At 37.9% G+C, this 20118-nt stretch overlaps 1 non-coding gene across 1 annotated transcript; it reads right to left on the reverse strand.

Moving 5' to 3' along the window:
* Positions 1 to 432: 432 nt before the first annotated feature.
* On the reverse strand, positions 433 to 504 carry TRNAD-GUC (transfer RNA aspartic acid (anticodon GUC)). Its single transcript has one exon. It is a non-coding gene; the product is annotated as a tRNA-Asp (tRNA).
* Positions 505 to 20118: the final 19614 nt, after the last annotated feature.

The raw sequence follows: 20118 nt of genomic DNA on the forward strand, positions 1-20118 counted from the left end.
ATATACCTACGTGACATGCAGCATTAACTGTGAGCAAGTCAATTCATCCATATTAACGTCTTACTTGTAATTAATACTCCTCAGGCCACAGTGCGACCGAATCCTGACATTGGCATCCGTTTTATGTCTGACTTATTGCGAACAAAGTCAATTGTCTTGGCTAATTCTGACTTTGAAATAAGGCAAAAAGCGGTAAGGTATCGTTTGTAGAGAATGCTAAGCTATTGCAAGAGGAATATTATTGATGAAGATAAAAAAATGCGTTGCATTTCCCAAATTTCCACTATGTTTGGCTATTCTGACAGAAAGCTTTGACGTTTTACTCAGATTTAAACGTTCCTATGTAAAAAAATAAGTATTTAATTTACCCAATAAAAAAATAAAAGTTCAGAAAGTAAAAAAATTATGAAATATGACAAAAAATAATTTTTCCTCCCCGGCGGGGAATCGAACCCCGGTCTCCCGCGTGACAGGCGGGGATACTTACCACTATACTACCGAGGATTATGTATCTAAACCCGAAAAGTAGAATCAGTTAATTTGATATGAACTCGGCAGGAAATATTGTACATTGGCCTTTTGAAAGAGATTTCGGCTTTGTAGAGCGTTGTCTCTGTCACTCATATACCTATGTAACGTTTTGTCGGTCTCAACAACAGATACAACGCTCTCCGAAACCGTCTCTTTCTAAAGGTTGATGTGACAATATTTCTTGCCGGGTACTGTAGGAATCTATTGTGAGATTTTGCTGCGCTGTTTGAAGGTGCCTTAAGTATGGATGACTTATGACTATTATAAAAAATTCCAGCGGAAGCGGGTCAGAAAGTTCTATAATATTTGCAAACATATAGCCTAGCTTGAGAGTTGTGCTGATGACCTAAAAACAACTAAAACAGGGTTAAGTTCAAGGCAAGACATGTGACACTCCCAGTTTTATTCCTGTTTCGTTTCATCCCTTTGTCACAATTTTGAAATGTTGGCTGTCTTGTAAGTACTTAGTTGGGCATGTGAGTACATCTTTATAATGTAACTAAGTATAAATATACATAATCCATACTAATATTATAAATGCGACATTGTGTAGGTATGTCTGTTTGCTAGCTTCTCAGGGCCCATCCACAGATTTTAAATAAATTTAGTAGGGATGATAACTTAGGACAAAGGTTACTTTTGGTCCCAGAAAATCAAAGAAAGAATTGCGGGGACTCTTTGATTTTCAAGGTCCAATAGTTAAAGCAAAAAGCGGTCGAGTGCGAGTCGGACTCGCTCACTAAGGGCTCAGTATAATAAAAAAATTATCGCTCCAACAGCTATACAACACTGCAAGTTAATGACGGATGGCGCCATCTACATATGATGTGATTTAGTAAACTAACTATTAGGTCGTGTCACACTAATTTTTTTATGTCATTTAACCACAAATTCACGGTTTTCGGATTTTTTCCTTTACTTGTGCTATGAGAAATTGCTACCTGACAAATTTCATGATTCTAGGTCAACGGGAAGTAGGTACCCTATAGGTTTTGATTCCCCCGAATTGCTAGACACGACAGACAGACAGCAACGAAGTGATCCTATAAGGGTTTCTTTTAACTTTTGAGGTACGGAACCCTAAAAATGACAGAAATATGAAAAATCTTCCAACACTCAAAAGCACTTAAGCATAAAATAGATACGAATATAAGTTCCTAGAAATGCAATGTCGCCTACATCGACAAAGCCATTATCATTTGACGAAGACAGACGGACGGACAGTTTTACTGCTCGTTGATATGATTAAAGCGGGAACGCGGGACGTTTTAATTGAGGAACGATGCTAAAAGATGTCCTTGTTATTCTTGAGTGGTTGAAATGTGAAAATTATTTTAACTCTTGTAAAACCCCTATTATAAATGTGAAAGTGTGTATGTTTGTTGGTTTATTGGTTTGTTGGTTTGTCCTTCAATCAAGTGGCAACGGCCCAACGGATCGGCGTGATTTTTTGCACGGGTAGGTATAGTCAAAGACCTGGAGAGTGACATAGGCTACTTTTTATCTCGGAAAATCAAAGAGTTCCCACGGGATTTCCGAAAACTTAATCTATTAGTAAAGGAAAAGGTATCGAAATAAATATCTGACTGACGAGATTACCGCCATGTGGAATGTTGACTTAGCGATTATTGTACCGATTGTATCACAGTTTTACGAACTGGAGTAGGTACTATTAGTCTATGGTCTTACGCTCGGCCGAAATTGGCAGCGCACCTGGGTAACATGTTTGCTTTTCACTTGACATTGTATGAGAAAGTTGAGAGGCACGATGATTTTCACTGAAATCAAGTGCGTGAAAGGGGTTTAGGAAAAGTATTTTTGAGAAAAAACTGCAGAATTTATGTTTGCAAAGTAAAGTTATTTCAACTAATGAATAAATAAACTACGTCTAATGATAAATTGTTTTGGAATTTTCATATCCCTAATCTTATTTATTTACGCCCAAAGTTGTCATTAATTTAGTGTTAAAATAGGAATATTTTGAGACTCGTAACTTTTAAATCAATATTTTTTTCAATGTTTTATATATCAATAAACCTAGATAATGACGAGATAAATCGATATAATTCTTAGTTTTGTGCGTACAATATCGAATAATGTGGCTAATTCCGTTGTACACAATCTCTAAACTAAACTAAAATGACACGTCTAAATTTAATGCTATCCTTTTCATAATGTTGCTTGCGGAAAAGGATAGCACTAGATTTAGACCTGTTAATTTAGTTTAGTTTAAAGATTGTGTACAAGAGAATCGGCCCCATTGTTGTAATTTCCCTCCTACGTTTGTATGAAGAAAGTACTGAACTGAGTCCCCTTAAGAATAGTTTTGACTGCATCTCAAGAAACTATCGCTTAATTACTGTTGGATCAAGGGCAGGATACAGGGCAGCAAGACTTCTTGAGACGGCACGCATTGTAAGGAAGTTCCTCACTCTGGAGTGTTAAAAATGCTAAAAAACATCAAGTGATTAATGGACGGCCCCTAACAAGATAATAGTCAATGGTACCTACCATATATAGGTATAGGTAGGTACTAGGTAGGTACCTATAGGTACACAGATTCATAGACGGGTTGTCGGTCCAAGTCTGCAAGTTTCCGCTTATTATTGCACGACAGGACGAGATGCTTTGTTTGAACGCACTATAAGTAGTGTGGCTACAATGTATCGGGAACTTGTAAGCTAATAATGTATTGGTATTTTTGGACACTTTCCACGATAAATCAAATAGAATGAATTGAAGCCAAACCGGGCCTCAAAACTAAACGGCCAATTCAAGTGAAGTCAAGTACGGTATTATCGACGTATCCAGCGCATACGGTTATGAATTATTGAGATCTACTATTCTTTCGCAAGTCTAGCGGTTCTAGCGCCTCTTGCGGACATCAGTACCCTCACCTATTATAAATGCGAAAGTGTGTTTGTTTGTTAGTTTGTTGGTTTGTTCTACAATCACGTCGCAACGGTGCAATGGATTGACGTGATTTTTTGCATGGGTATAGATAAAGACCTGGAGAGTGACATAGACTTTTTATCCCGGAAAATCAAAAAGTTCCCACGGGACTTTTCAAAAACCTAATTCCACGCGAACGAAGTCGCGGGCATCAGCTAGTTAGTTATATAATGTAAACGGCCTATCCAAGTGTAGTCAAGTACGGTATTATCGACGTAGCCAGCGCATAATGGTTATGAATTATTGTGATCTATTCCGAGCTGCTCTCAAGAATGGTCTGTTTCGTCCATTTGTGTTCGACCGGTTTCGGCGCAGCCCTGCTTCAGCTAATGTCGGAAGACAGGATTAGACGGACACGCCTGTTACGGTTGCATATCACGCATGTTATTATTCTAGTATCTAATAATGTTGCAGACATGTGTTTTGGTAGTTTGTTTTCCCGACGCACCTTCTTACAGTGTTGCCAGTGATGACATAGGGTTCTAAGTTCTGACACAATATGGTTGCTAGACGCTAACTATTGGGCCTCACAAGAAAGCTCAGCCACTCACTCAGTGGACGATTTTATTAGAGAGGACTACTTTACTTATGTTCGAATTTTCTATTCGAAGTCAGTTTTTCTTATGTCTTCAAGTCATGAGTGAGTAGGAGGCCTGTTACGGTTGCATATCACGGTTGTACTACTCTACTAATAATGTTGCGGAGATGTGTTTTGGTAGTTTGTTTTCCCAACGCACCTTCTTACAGTGTTGCCAGTGATGACATACCTACGGTTCTGAGACATGGTCGCTATTCGCTAATTATAAATTAAGGGACTCATAAGAAAGTTCAAAGTCATTGATGGAGACTCCTTCACCCAGGAAATGGAGAGAGATTATTATGCTCGTACGTGGGTACCTACTTATACCTATAGTCCGCGACAGGTTGAGATGGCTATCAGGGTATGAGGCGGGGGACGCTCCGCACACCCGCACTTCACGTTTAAGTATTTAGGTCATCATCATCATCATGATCAACCCATCACCGGCTCACTACAGAGCACAGGTCTCCTCTCAGAGTGAGAAGGGCTTTGGCCATAGTCTACCACGCTGGCCAAGTGCGGATTGGCAGACTACACATACCTTTGAGAACATTATGGAGAACTCTCAGGCGTGCAGGTTTCCTCACGATGTTTTCCTTCACCGTTTAACGGTGAAGGAAAACATCGTGAGGAAACCTGCAAGTGATATTTTAATTACTTAAAACACACAGATAACTCCGAAAAGTTAGAGGTGCGTGCCCGGGATCGAACCCTCGACTTCCGATTGGAAGGCGGACGTCCTAACCACTACGCTACCACAGCTTTAAGTATTTAGGTAGAATAAAGAAACTCCACATAAGTATGAACCCTTAAAACATAACACTTCTTTCATTTGGGGTGTCGTGTCAAAATTTTCACCTTTCGTCATATAAATCAATTTAAAAGACAAATTCTACAAGACAATGAGAAACACTTCCACATTAAACGACGTCAAGTATATAAATGAGCACTTTCATACAAAATTACTCATTGCCAAGCGGAAACAAGACGTGAAATTCAGAAGCTCACTTTTTCAGAAAACAATACCATTTTTTCAACGTCCATTGTGTCGTATGACGCATGCTAAAGTCACTATATTCGGTGAGCAGTCAAATTTATTTTTAGGGATTTTTACCTCAAAAAAAACGAACACTTAAATAGGATCACTTTGTTGTCTGTCTAACCGTCTGTCGTGTCTGTCAAGAAAAGGGAATCAACCTTGTAGGTCTTCTATAAGAGCTACAAGACAGTCTTCAATAAGACTTGTGCTATCACAAGTAAAGGAAAAAGCCCATAAAAATATACCATAAATTTGTGGTTACATCACAATAAAATTAAAATGTGTTCGTGATTAAATAATAAGTTTACTAAATGATGGCGCTGTTCATCATTAACTTGCAGTCTTCCACATAAAAGTGTTATATCTTGTACGATGGTACGGAACTCTTCGTGTGCGAGTCTGATTCGCACTTGACCGGTTCTCTTAATAATCTTGTCGAATTTCTCAAAATCCTTCCTTGGGGTAGGTACTCATGGAATACCCCCAGTTTCAAATATATAGGTCCATGCACCGGTTTAGCTGCTATCACAGTTTACGACAGTTGGGGAACTTTTAACAAAACGCCGAGGCTTCGACGTCACTGGCAGGCGTTAAATGTTAGATGGTACATTTGACGCTAAATAGCCCCAAGGTTGCCCTATTTTTCTTTCATTAATTCACGTCACCATAGCCTAATATAATATCGTCGATTCAGGATCAAACCAGGAGTTCCGTCACTCTTGTTCACTCTGCTGTTATACTTAAAGTAGGTAAGTACTTAAGTATGCGTTGTCTGTCAGTCAGTCGTTCACGGTACTCTATTTGTGGTACTGTTTTATAATATGAGTTGACGCATGCTACAATTACTGCATCCGGTGGGCATGCATCTTAATCTGCAGTATTTTTGTTGTTATCTTTTAAAGGATAAATCACAACCAGTGTTTCAGCACCTAATTAATTGACACTTTCACACCAAATTACCCATTTTCAAGCGGAAATTACACGCTAAAATTAGGAGCTGCTTTTTACGTCAAAACAATGAGGTCCTTCCGTCCAGTGAGAGCTTATCTTTTTTAACATAAATCAAATTCCAAAGAAATAATTGAGGAGCTGGCGAACAAATAATAACTATACTCGTATGAGTTTGGTGATAATAAAAAGAATACCCGGTTGAGTTTGTTGTGGCCTCTTCTCAGACCTGGGCGCGTTTGGAACCCTCGTAGCTTTAGTATTGAGTTTACGTAATGTTAGGTATATTTCTGAAATTAAATTATTACTACAAGCCATTATCACCATTATATTATTACCTTACCATACAAATTCCACAATATTTGACAATCAAAAAGTGTATAGTCCGTACGAAATGACTTTTCACGCGCCATTTTAACTCTATGGGTCAACTGTCATGTCAAAAGTAGGTACGGTTCACCTTTAAAATAAAGACTAAAATCGTACGTTTGTCATGATATATTTTGACACATAAAGTTAAAATGGCGCATGTGGACTCATTTTTTACGCATTTTACAATGATACCCAATTTGAATAAATTGAGTAGGTGGTAGGTATTTGATTATAATTTTTTGAAAAATAACAGTTTTGATCAGAATATTTTTTTCTTTAATTCGAACGTTTTGAATTTGGACCATTTAATTCAAATCTAAACTCATTTCCTAGAAAAATACCCAAAAACTATACCTAATATAACTGAGTCTAAAGTTAAGTTTCGAACACTAAATACAATCTAGAATTCATTTCCAAGCACAACGGCCTTAAACTGTTAAAATTGAGTCCATACATCGTGATTTCGATCAAAACGGTACAAATTACAGTAAAATTTCAACAGCTTTTATCATTCTTTCATTGTTATCTTGTTTTTTGCTCCTCCTGTAAAATGTTATATCATGTAATTACACCGTTTTGTTCGCCAGCTCCTCAATTATAAGACAATGAAAAACACATCCCATTTCACGAAGTCAAATATTTCAGCACCTACTTAATTTATACTTTCATGCAAAATGACTCATTTCCACACGGACACACAAGACGTAATTTTCAAGAGACGTCTTTCAGGAAACAATAATATTTTTTCAGCGTCTCCGACGGATGTTTTGTGGCAAAATGTCCGCGTTTCCGGTGCAGCTCGAGCGCACAATCGCTGCGTCCGGTGGGCGCTCACCTTCTATTTTATTTTGTTCTGCATTTTATTTTATTTTGTCTTTTCTCATTCTAAGCGCGGTGCAGCGCATCGTCGCAATTTTATTTGATTTATGACGGTTTTGTTTTGTTTTGTTTTGTTTTAAAACAATATTATTAGAATGCTTATGATCATGTATTTTAACTGATTTCAAAGTATATATTTTTTTATTTTATTTATTACTAGCTGATACTCTCGACTTCGTTCGCGTGGATTAAGGTTTTTTATTCCCGCGGGAACTCTCTTATTTCCCGGGATAAAAAGTAGCCTAATGTGCTATTCCAGACTACTTACTTACAATCTATCTCTGTAACAAATTTCAGCCAAATCGGTTCAATCGTTGCGACGTGATTGAGTAACAAACATCCAAACATCCACACTTTCACATTTATAATATTAGTAGGATTAGTAGGACTAGTTTTCGGTTATCTGATGCTCTTGGCGTTTTCCGGGGGCACCTTCTCGACTCCCTACAAATTATTTTATGTCTCCTCATTGTCCCTTATGTTCACTCTCCCCCCTTGGGGGCTAGACGTCACGTTCCCTCCCCGACTGCCATCTCGACCTGTCGCGTATTATACTTGTTGATAGTAGTGCCGCGAGTTCCGATCGGTCTCACACAAGACAAATGTTTGCCCGCCACCCCTATTATTTCGGGATACATTGTTGGTAGGGTTGACACTAATTGACCTTTTTATTACAAGTAATTTATAGATTAATTAAAATTAAAATTCCACAACAACAATTAACTTATGGTAAACAGCTGCCGTTTAACATAGTTTTATACCGATGTAATAAAATTGGTTATTCTTAACGGAAAAACTTATTAAGAAATATTTGTAGCTTATAAAGTTTACGTTTTAAGAACCATGATAGATAGGTCGATTCAATTCAATTCAAAATCGATGTTATTGCTCAATTTTTAAACTTTTAAACTACCATACCATACTACCATAATATTACTACCATGCTACCATACTACTATAAAATTAATTCGATTTTAATAATTTATTTTAAAGGAATTAACTAGTCCAGTCACCAGACCCACAATCACAATATGACATGCCAATAAGTAGGTATATCATAATATAGGTTGCCTGGAAGAGATCACTAAGTGATACGGCTGCCCTTATAACCGAACTAATAAAATATATTCTGTGATGATCTTTTATATTATTAGTGTGTAACAAATAGTTTTTAAGTTACCAAATTACATAATTTGCAAATCAAATAGCTGCAAGAAATGCTGCAGATTTGATAAATGACAAAAAAAATCAACGACATTTAAATACTCCGAAGTAAGTGACAACCCTATTAGAACAAACGGGCAGGGTAACAAGTCGAACACTTGTTGCTCCCCTAACAATAACTTTATTTCAATTTGATTGCACCCCTTTACGATACATGAGGTGAATAATTCACCCGTCGTTATAAATTTCACAAGTTTTCATGATGGGAAAAGTTTATTTTTATAATATTTTATTATTTTATCGATACTTAAGTAGTTAAAAAGGCATCGCGTTTATCTACTACAGAATACCTATTTCTATATTAATTATGACAGTGAAGAATTTTTGTACCATTTTTTGTGGAAAAGACTGCTTCACTTCAAAAGCTTTTACCTGAAACAAATAAAAAATTAGTAGGTAAGACAATTAGGTATGGTAAGCACATATTATTCTTATTATAGTCAGTTAAAAAGTCTAGGTATAAGTGTCGCAAATTGCTAATGCGCGTGGCCGTCATCATTAGACTGAAGTTTCGAGCTGATGGTATATTTTTATTTAGCCTGACGTCAAAATGACGTCATTTCGATGTTAATGAGGCATGGTTCCAGCGCAATAGCAATTTGCGGGACTTATAAGTAGGTAATTCATTCAGACGTAGGTTCCTAAACCTACGTCCGCGGTTAAGCTTATGCCTACATAAGGTTAACCGCACATTGGGATGATTATGAAAATTCTACCTCTAATCAAATCACCTTAGACGGCAGAGAAGTAGAGAAAACTATGACACGGTAAATGATTTATTGAGCTCTATAAAAGGCTTCAAGTTAAACACCAAAATATTTAGAAAGCGACTAGTGTTAATGTCCACGCGTTTATGGCTCATACCATACAGTCATGGACCATAATTCATTTTTACCGTAAACTCAGATAAATTTCGTTGTTTATAAGCGCTCATCTATTTCGGTGTGTTGTGGCGTCCACATAAACAATACGAATGGCAAATAGCTAACTAGTAACCGCACGGATGCTTAGCTTTACTGCCCAGTAAATGTCTTAGCTTAATATACAGTCTGAGTCTAGTCGACGTCAAAATTTAATGTACAGGATGTTTCTAATATAATATTACTAGCTTACGCTCGCGACTTCGTCCGCGTGAACTACACAAATTTGAAACCCCTATATCACCCCCTTAGGGGTTGAATTTTCAAAAATCCTTTCGTAGCGGATGCCTACGTTGAGCTGTGCGTTGATAGATCAGTCAGTCAGTCAGTCACCTTTTCTTTTTATATATTTAGATTAACTAGCTGATGCCCGCGACTTCGTCTGCGTGAATTTAGGTTTTAAAAATCCCATGGGAACTTTTTAATTTCCGGTATATAAGTCATCATGCAAAAAATCATGTCCATCCGTCTGTCTCTCTGTCTGACAGACATCACTTTGTTGACTGTCTGTCTGTCTGTCGTGTCTGTCAAGAAACCTACTTATCACTTACTTCCTGTTGACCCAGAATCATGAAATTTGGCAGGTAGGTAAATCTTATAGCAGATATTAGGGGAAAAAAATCTGAAAACCCTGAATTTGTGGCCACATCACTAAAAAAAAAATGTTTTTGAACAAATAATTACTTAGTATTTTTAACTTTTAAAGTGAGATTACTGTACCGAGTGGGGTATCATATGAAAGAGCTTCACCTATACATTCTAAAACAGATTTTAATTTATTTTTATGCATAATAGTTTTTGATTTATCGTGCAAAATGACGAAAACTTACGACTGTAGTACGGATACGGAGCACTTGGTGCGCGAGCCGGACTCGCACTTGACCGGTTTTTTTTTGCGCATACAGCGCTGGTTTTCAGCTGGAACCCCGATTCTATCTAAAGAGAGGTCTGAGAAATAGGCACATAGGTAAGTACCTATGTGATTTGTTTAGATACCTACCTATTAAGCATAATATCTATAAAACTGTCACATCATCAGTTTAGTGTGGCACTTGGCCCAAGCCAATAAATTCACCATAAATTTACCATAACGAAACGTAACGTAAAATTATAAATTATAATTGTTGAATCTAATTACGGTTAATCGAAACCCATAACCGTATAATTCAAATCTATGATAAATACGTAATAATAATTATTATAGTATTATTTTCAGATACAGTAAACTAAACAATATGTTGGTAAAACAAGTTTTCTCACAATTAAAAATATATTTTATTAGCGGGTAATAGGGTTCGTTTTTCGTTGAACATATAAATTGTTTTGAAGGTTAGATTTGTGGGACCGTACGGATAACATTTGCGTGCGCGCACGACATCCATAAAACTTGGCTAAACCGATCGAAGTCGAAAGGGACATGACAATCGCGGTGTTTCAACAAACATGAATACTCTCGGTACATGTCGATATGCTTGAGGAACTTTAGGTGTGTGTAATATCTAAATATATAAAAGGAAAAGGTGACTGACTGATCTATCAACGCACAGCTCAAACTACTGGACGGATTGGGCTGTATGCAGATAGCTATTATGAAGCGAATTTTCAAAAATCATTTCTTAGCGGATGTCTACGTCATAATAGCTATCTGCATGCCAAATTTCAGCCCGACACGTCCAGTAGTTTGAGCTGTGCGTTGATAGATCAGTCAGTCAGTTACCTTTTCCTTTTATATATTAAGATCACTAGAGAGACTTCAAGCTTAGCTGTCTCCAACGCCCGCTGAGTGACTCTGAGATTTCTTATGAGGCCCATAGTTAGCGACATATTTCGAATCCATATGTCATAACTGGCAACACGCACTGTTCGAAGACTTTGGTCTTCAAGCCACGAATAAAATGTTTGTACTTAGGCAAAAATAATTCGAGCCGCGATCATTGACTTATATATTACTTCGTACTATTAAACAAACAAAATGCCACCGACTCAGTGGTACTTTAGCGCCAATGCAACCTCAGTGACGTCTGGATTTCAAACGGGTCGTTCATTAGTACTTACCTATCTATCTGAGGTGGCGTGATTTATTTGGTTCCAAAACTGTGAAAAATTTTGTTGGCTTGACCATATCTTGACATTTATATCTATGGCCGCGATAAATATTTCGTTAACTTGTACTAAACGCACAACGATATATTATCATGTGTGTTGTCGCAAATACCAAATACAAAGCCGTGTGGGACGCGACATCTCAATCGCTGTTAGGCTTCGATGTTACTTGTGCTCGTAAAGATGAGTCAAAGCTTTTTATTTTTTAAGCTTCAAATCAACACAAATATGTTTAAAGTAAAAAAAACTTAAAATTTTTTTGGACTTTCAAGTAGGTAAAAATGAGGGTTTCAGGATTTTTGGGAATTCCAACCCCACATCGCTTTTCAAAAATTCCAATCGAGCGAAACCAGGGTGCGTGACCTAATCTAAACATGTAAAGGAAAAGGACTGACTGACTGACTGATCTATCAACACACAGCTCAAACTACTGAACATTCGTTCAGTACCTAGTTGGCTTAAATTTGGCATGCAGATACCTATTATGACGTGGACGACCACTGGACTAAGAAAGAAATTTTTAAAAATTCAACCCCTAAAGGAATAAAATAGGGGTTGGAAAGTAGCCCACGCGGACGAAGTCGCGAGCGTAAGCTCTCTCAAAAGTGCGTGAAGTCTGCCAATCCGCAACTGGCCAGAGCGGCATTGTTAACTAGGACGCGGGAATAAGCTAGTATGGGTATAAAAGGAGAAACTGACTGACTGACATACCCGTACATAGCTGAAACTGTTGCCGATAAAATATAAATAGTTTTGTAAATCTAATTACAAATTAAAAAGCAACTTGTTTTTTTTTGCAAAAAACCGTACGTAGGTAAATAAATCTCTCCTGTCTGAATTAGACACACTTCATTGCCATGTTGCTCTTAACGGAGACTATTCTAATGAACTTTCATTGATGTCCACAAATAGTACCGAGCATAAGTTCTCGGACACTGACTAAAGACTCAAGAACTCATAGACAAGTCCAAAATATTTGAGTCATAAAGACGGAAACAAATTATCAGACACGGCTGATGGACGTGGCTGATAGCCGCGACTTATAGGTATCTAGATAGTAAGAAGTACACTAAACTTTGCAAACTATCGCGCTCGGACGTCCGCTAGATATCCGCATCCCGTTCTTTGACTTCTAGACTAGTGAAGACTTTGCGCATCTATCAGTCGCGACTTACAGACACGTTCCATAGTTTGATTTTGCCTTCAGTCTGACATAGTTACTTTGTAGGTACAAAAAATTCATGCTCTATTGCAATAGAGTATGAATTTTTAGTACATTAGTATGCAGATGTAAGGTAGCAGAAAGCGCAGGACTATGGCCTGCGGTTGTGGACGCATGCAGGCCGGCTGATCAATTTCGATTGTCTAAACCGAATAGACTTTTTATAGGTATTAAAAAAAGTATTTTATTTCGTTTTTAGGGTTCCGTACCCAAATGATGCCAACGAAACCCTATTAGGTACTAAGACTCCGCTGTCCATCCATCCGTCCGTCCGTCTGTCTGGCAGCGGGCTGTATCTCATGAACCGTAATAGGTAGAGAGCTGCAATTTTCACAGAATGTCTATTACTGCTATAATATAAAATAATAAAAAAATTCAAATTGGCCGCCATGAAAATTATAAAAGTCATTTCTTGTACGATGGTACGGAACCTTTCGTGTGCGAGTCTGAATCCCACTGGATCGATTTTTTTAACTTGTTAGGCAAAATAGGTTTTATTATAAACTTGACCGTATACAACATGTATACGGTCGGACTTTTTTTGCTGTTGTGTTTTTGTTAAAATAATTTTCCTGTCTACTAGATTTTGAATTCTGCACGTTAACCGGAGATGGGGCACAATGATCATTCAGGCATTTCCTACTGTATTGTAGCGAATTCACAATGATCTTACACTCGAAATAGAAACATCTAGTGTTCCCAATTACTTCTCTATCATCATCACCATCATCATTAACCAATAGACGTCCACTGGTGGCCATAGGCCATAATTTACATAATCATGTTCAAGTAGGTACTATATAATATCATGTTAAAAATTCTTTTCAAGTACAATTTTTATGTAATAAGCATAATTAATAAGCAATAGAAACGAAGTATTTCATCATTTTCAGCCTCGATGCAACATGTTCCGGGTTCGAATTCCGGTTGGCTTAATTTGGAAAATGAGTTTTTGGGGTTCCGTTGGATAACAAGTTACAAGGCTGAAGGCACCCTTATAATTTCATCCAGTCCATTGGTTTATCCACCAGTGTATCTCAGCCATTAAAAAAACTGTTTGGGTTGTAAAGTTGAAGTTTATTTCAACTTTACATTGCTAATGCACAGTTAAAGATCTATTTCAAATTTCGAAAAAAATTACAAAATGATTCGGGGCAAGTATAGTGCATTCAATATTAACTGGCGTGTTTACACTTGAGGCCGTCATTAGAAATAACAATAGGATTACATTCGACATGCCACGTAAACATTTTTAAAGGAGCCGGTTCAACCGCAAACCAACTATTGAATTCACCCGCCACGACTTAATCCTATTGTTATTGCTAATGACGGTCTCAAGTGGAAACACGCCAGTTAATATTGAATGCACTACTACACCTACCTCTTCAAAATGAACGCAGTTTTTCGAGTTAAATGTTATCTGCCTCTACTTAAATCCTAAGCTACTGGACAGGACGAGGTTAGTACCTAGGTACTGTTCCTTCTGAAAGTGTTTGTGATTCGAGCCTAAGAAAATTCTAAAATCTTTATACCTAAAAGGCCTTTAATTCTGTTCTGGAATACCGCATGTCCATTAAATTGTATTAAAACCAACCGTGCCTATTTTAGCCGTGATAGCCGTGATAGCCTAGTGGTTAGGACGTCCGCCTTCTAATCGGAGGTCGGGGGTTCGATCCCGGGCACGCACCTCTAACTTTTCGGATTTATGATGTCACTTGCTTTAACGGTGAAGGATAACATCGTGAGGAAACCTGCATGCCTGAGAGTTTTCCATAATATTCTCAATGGGGTGTGAAGTCTACCAATCCGCACATGGCCATTGGCCAGCGTAGTGGACTATGGCCAAATTCTTCTCACTGAGAGGAGACCCGTGTTCTGTAGTAAGTCGGTGATGGGTTGATCATGATGATGGTGCGTATTTTTCCCATCTACGATGACCTACAACGCAGAGATAGAAAGACAGGCCGAATCTTGACCAAAAATGGGCATTTGCCTTTCATTTACGCCTGGCTTGCGGTATCTAGTTATTCAAAGTCTATGGTACTGGCGTTATTATATCCACTCACTACTTGGCTCGGCGTCAGAGGTATTGCAAAAGGACGAATAAAAAACCCCTTTCATTCACTGCATGCCCAGTGACAGTTGCGAGACGGAAATATTATAATTATACAAGTGCGAAAGGGACAGAGTGCGATCTTACTTTGATTCTTGGCAATTGTCCACCGGAAGGCACCTTTTAGTAATAAAATGAAACTAAGATGCACAAAGGTTCATTTAGATAAAGGTGTAATTGACTCGGAAATGACAAGAATACTTTTTTTTTAAATAGATATAGCGAGCAAACGAGCAGGCGGGTCACCTGATGTTAAGTGATTACCGCCGCCCATGAACATTTGCAGCACCAGAGGAACCGCCGATGCGTTGCCGGCCTTTTAGGAATTTGTTGGTCCGCGCCTTGAATAACCCCATGTTATAATCTAGTGGGAACACCGCCGATGGGAGTTTGCACGTGCGTGGAAAGAAGGATCTGGCGCAGCGGACGGTCGAAGTGCACCAGACACCCAGGTGGTGAGGGTGAAATTCCTTACGGTGGCGCGCGGTGCGGTTGTAGAAAAAGGAGGGTGGAATGAGGTCATAAAGCTCTTCAGAGCACTTCCTATTATACAGGCGATAGAACACGCATAGAGAGCTAACGTCTCTGCGGTGCTCCAGGCTTTCCAACGAGCCGGTTAGTTTGGGATCGTCTACAAGTCGAACACTTATACTTGTATAGGTATACTTTAATATAAGAATTGATAATTATTCTTTGAATGAAAACATATCGTCAAATGTTGGCGGGGGACAGGGGAGAATGCTTTGTTGTGATTGGTGGACTCAAAAGTCACGTAATCAAGACAATGTGCGGAATGAGAGCACTGCCCAAGCTTTAGAGCCTCAATAGCTCAACCGGTATAGGATTGGACTGAAAACCGAGAGGTCGACGGTTCAAACCCCGCCCGTTGCACTATTGTCGTACCTTCTCCTAGCACAAGCCTGACGCTTAATTATTGGAGAGGAAAGGGGAATATTAGTCATTTAACATGGCTAATATTCTTTTTTTTAAAAAAAAAAAGCTTGGCGATCGGGAGTGTCCGGCTATTAGGCGTCTAAAGGTGGTGGTCTGTGCTCCAACCCTATGTTTACTAGGCTTCATACTCATTTTCATCAATATACCAAAATATGCCTACCTAAAATACCTACATGTTCCGATTACAATTTCCATTGCCATTGGAAACACATTTTAAAGGGTAATCAATCAAGCTTTGTCCGCGAACTGTATAGATTTTAAATTGAATCCCACCGACAATACACGGATTACCGCGTCATACTTTGTCTGACAATGTACCACATTGATCTGTCACAAAACGCCACCAATTTATATAAACTTTTTATAATCCATTGCGGTTCTGATACTAACATTATGAAGGAATAAAGAATGAATTACGCAATGGATGTGTAAACAAGTATTACAAACGAAGGATATATAAGAACATTGTGAAAATCGATTTGTACAATGGTGACGGGATTAAGGGTTATTCATAAGGATTTTTGAGAACTGTTTTGTTGTGAGGGATTTTACTTTATTAATTGAAGGCTCTTCACTTCGAAAGAAGATGTAAGTAGGTACCTATAGGTATAAAAAAATGACATATCAACGTAACTATAGCATGTCTATTGTATACACTCTACAGCATAAACCGCTGACTCTAGAAACTTAAGATTTACACATTGGTTCTCCTTTAGAATTAAAAAAACAAACTCAAACTCAAACTCAAATCATTTATTCAGAATTGGTAAAATTTTACGCTTCCTGATTGTCATAAATTTTTATTTGTAAGATGATACGATATAGTGGTGATAATCAATACGTTCTTAAAACTAAAGCAATTACGAGGGTTCCAAACGCGCCCAGGTCTGAGAAGAGCCCACAACAAACTCAACCGGGTATTCTTTTTATTATCACCAAAACAAATTTCAGAAATCCCGCAGCTGGTCCCAATAAATTCTAACCCACAGAATCTTTTCTATTTCTTCTTTTTTCTTAGGTAGGTAATACTCGTAGTTAAGTAGGTGGTATAAAACTAACAGTCGCACTCAGAGTCATTTAATCGTTACTTAAGGCATGATAGTATGGATAAGGAAAGCCTTAAGTAACGATTAAGCGACTCTGAGTGCGGCTGTAAGTCATATTTTCAGGTAGGTATAAGTACTTGTAACTTATCTTTTTCTTCTCTTGTATTAAACAATGATAAGTAATAGATGGTATGAAGCAAGTTCTGTGGGTTTGCTTGTAACTTTTTGATTTCGGTGAAATTGAATGCGGTTTGCAGTTTTGCATCATTTATAAACATTACACGACAAATATAAGCGGTGATAGCCAAGTGGTAAGTACGTCCGCCTTCTAATCAGAGGTCGGGCGTTCGATCCCGGGCACGCACCTCTAGCTTTTATGTGCGTTTTAATTAATTAAATATCACTTGCTTTAACGGTGAAGGAAAACATCGTGAGGAAACCTGCATGCCTGAGAATTCTCCATAATGTTCTCAAAGGTGTGTGAAGTCTACCAATCCGCACATGGCTAGCGTGGTAGACTATGGCCAAAACCCTTCTCACTCTGAGAGGAGACCCGTGCTCTGTAGTGAGCCGGTGATGGGTTGATCATGATGATGATGATGACAAGACAAATTGACATACAGTACACGGCAGAAAATAATGTACATCGGCTTTTAGAATCACATTTCGGCTTTGTAGAGCGTTGTCTCTGTCACTCATACCTATATGACGTTTAACGGTCTCAACGACAGAGACAATGCTCTACAAATCCGCTATCTCCTTGTAAAGGTCGATGTACATTATTTTCTGCCGCGTACCTACTGTATAAAAAAAGCAATAAAAAAGCAAATGTGTCATTTCTCGTTCCTTGCGAGCTGCATTGTAATATGGTATGGGCCTTTGAAAGCAGTTTCGATAAATGCAACTGTCGCTACTAGATGGCGTTAACAGTCGCTTCAGTACTGAGTGAACATATCACAAACATATCACAAACATATCACATATCATATCACAAATTTCGTCACTGGCAGCAAGTGAACCTTACCTTTTTGTAAGCCCACCCGTGCGAAGCAGAGTCAAGTAGCCAGCATCTTGTCTTATTTTATATAGAAATAAAATAAGATGTACAATATTACAATAATATGCTAAATCGAAAAAGGGGTGAGATATTGATCTTTTCATGTTTACTGTAATAACACAAGGTTTATACACACTGGTATCTTCACTGTAAAAGCATTGGACCATAGAAAAAGGCTGTAAAATATTATGAACGTATAAAGAGCGTACAATACTAGCTCTCGCTTCGATTCTCATCCCGTGTTTGTCTATATTTTATGTTGCTCCCACATTTATAGCTTTTCGATATTATTTCGCGGGGTTTTTATGCAATTGACTGGCGCGACCCCTTTGGGTATGAAAATAATAGTGTGGATAGGATAATATTATTCTATACCTACTAGTTGATGCCTACGACTTTGTTCGCGTGGATTTAGGTCCCGTCGGAACTCTTTGATTTTTTGGGATAAAAATAGCCTATTTCACGCTCCAGGTCTTTAAATACCTACCCATACAAAAAATCACGTCGATCTGATGCTCCGTTGTGATGTGATTGAATGACAAACCAAAAAACAAACACTCTTTCGCATTTATAATAATACTAGCTGATGCCCGCGACTTCGTACGCGTGGAATTAGGTTTTTAAAAATCCCGTGGGAACTATTCAATTTTCCCGGATGAAAAGTAGCCTATGTACTTCCCCGGGACATAAGCTAACTCTGTACCAAATTTCATCAAAATCGGTTGAACGGTTGGGCCGTGAAAAGCTAGCAGACAGACAGACAGACACACTTTCGCATTTATAAAATTAGTATGGATGGGTAGTGATTGAAAGTGGCTGTCATAGAAATAAAATTCTTCAGGACAATGTAAACGCCGAAGGTTTAGCCTGTTCAGAGCTTTGTTAATAAAATCTTTACTTGAAACGAATTTGATATTAAAAAATATTACCCATAACAAACTTCAACTTTTCACATGACTGCCCAAAAAAAGAAGTGTAAATGTTTTCAAGGTTCATTCGAAATGCTTGAACAAATTTAGATGAATGGGGTATCGCTAAAATCCTTATATCATTCCAAGTGACACTGGCTATACATTTTTTGAAACATAAATATAATATGGAGCCATTTTCAAATGTGAATATCTTTTCGTTTTTGGCAGGGCAGTTGTGTTTTTTTAATTTCTTTAATTACTTACAACTTGTTATTATGATCAAAAGTATTTAATTATATTTTTCATTGTGAACACAATAGGTATTACAGCCGAGATTTGTTTTAAGCTCATTGTTAGCAGTCTGATTTGCGCCAAGTCGCGACTTGCGAGCAGTAGCCCTTTGAAAAAGACCCCGAACGAGTTCGAAACTAGTCGGGCATACTCCGACTAATCACGTAATCACGTAGCCGTTAGATGTTTTTTTTAGACATGACTAGCTTTTTATTATTTTATTCATTAAAGAAGAGTCCATCAAAATATTGCACTTTAAAAAAATGGCTATATCCTTATGCTCCCAACGCGCACTACTGTCCTCTTCACAATACCACTTGAGCCTATCGGGCATTTGAAAAAAAATGTACCTATATAAAAAGTTAAAATCGCCCCTCTGGGCTCGTAAACTAGCCACGCTCCCGGCTGCGTCCGTCCAATTAAATATGGATGTGCCGACCACTCTCATTACAGCGATTTTTTACTATAACCCCAAGCCTCTACACTTTTTATTGCGATTGTCGGTACGTATGAATTATTTAGGTTTTGGTTATTGGAAACGGATTATATTTTACAACCCAAATACAAAGAATATTGCGTTTTTTGGTCACATACAGATACATCCTAGGGTGCGTTTCCACTGAAGTGGAGCTGAACGAAGATGTGTATTTTCCACCAATCAGATTATTTGAAGACGGCGCGCGGCGTGATAAAATTATTGATTGGCCTACTGAATACCTTTCCACTCCGCTTCAGTGAAAGTGTATCCTTTCCTTGTATTTCTTAGATCTTACCATTCTTAAAAATTATTTAGAAATTTCCTTGAAGTGTAGGTAAAACACTATCATAAAAAAATTATAAATATAGTAAAAAAATATTTTTAAAAATGACTAACTAGGTAGGTACTATTATTAAACACCATCTGTCAAAAAATTGATAGGTAGGTAGATACCAATAATAATGAGGTAGATTCAAAGATCAAACAACAAAACACCTA

Source organism: Maniola hyperantus, chromosome 22, assembly GCF_902806685.2.
Source record: "Maniola hyperantus chromosome 22, iAphHyp1.2, whole genome shotgun sequence".
Classification (NCBI taxonomy): Eukaryota; Metazoa; Arthropoda; class Insecta; order Lepidoptera; family Nymphalidae; genus Maniola; species Maniola hyperantus.